Genomic DNA, 936 nt, shown 5'->3' with positions numbered 1-936 from the left:
AGTGCCTGACTCCCTTTTACCAGCTCCAGTGCTGGACCTCTGCTGCAAGCCAACACGGTCCCTTGTTTAAATTACTAGTCTTCGAACCATTCTCTCTCTCATCCTTGCCCCCTCTACTCTCTGTTATCAGCACAACAGCTAGAGTGACAATTTTAAAATATAAACAGGATCTTGTTATCGTGTTCAGACTGCTCCACTGGCTTCTGATCTCACCCAGAGCAAATGCGACGTTTTTGCAGTGGCTTATGACCCCATGGAAGATTTTGGCCCTAACTCCTTTTGTACTTCAACCCATCTTCCCATACCTTCTCAACTTCATATTCTATACTGTTAGTTTATTTGTCTATGTTTTTGCAAATATCACACTGTCTTTTTTATGATAGGTTACATAGGTTTGGGTGCCATTACTGGAACATCCATGAACTTTGTTCTTCCATATTGGCTTAGCTCTGTTCTCGGCTTGTTCATATACATCTAGAATTGGCTTATCAATTTGTGGACACACACACACACACACACACACACACATACACACACACATCTATGAACACCTATACATACCTACTAGGATTTTGACTGGGATTGAACTGAATCTGTAGATAATCTGGGGGAGAACTAACTCTGGTACACTATAATTTTTACAATATTAAAGAAGACTGGTTTTCTGATAGTTAAAACCACTTTTATCCCAGGAATGAATGGTGAATATTACTGAATGTCTTTTCAGCACCTAAAATGATTATATAATGATTTTTGTTCTTCGTTTCTCATATATGACTACATATTAATAGGGTTTTCTAATACTGATTCCTCATAACCTTACCAGAATAGACCTTCCTTGGATATGTTTTTATTACTTTATTAATAACCTTCTGGATTTGTTTTGCTAGTATTTCATTAACAATATTGTTAAATGAGTTCTATTTTTAATTTCTC

The sequence above is a fragment of the Pteropus vampyrus genome, unplaced genomic scaffold (genome assembly GCF_000151845.1).
Source record: "Pteropus vampyrus isolate Shadow unplaced genomic scaffold, Pvam_2.0 Scaffold298, whole genome shotgun sequence".
Lineage (NCBI taxonomy): Eukaryota > Metazoa > Chordata > Mammalia > Chiroptera > Pteropodidae > Pteropus > Pteropus vampyrus.
The sequence above is the reverse complement of the archived record's forward strand: the minus strand, read 5'-3'. Positions refer to the sequence as shown.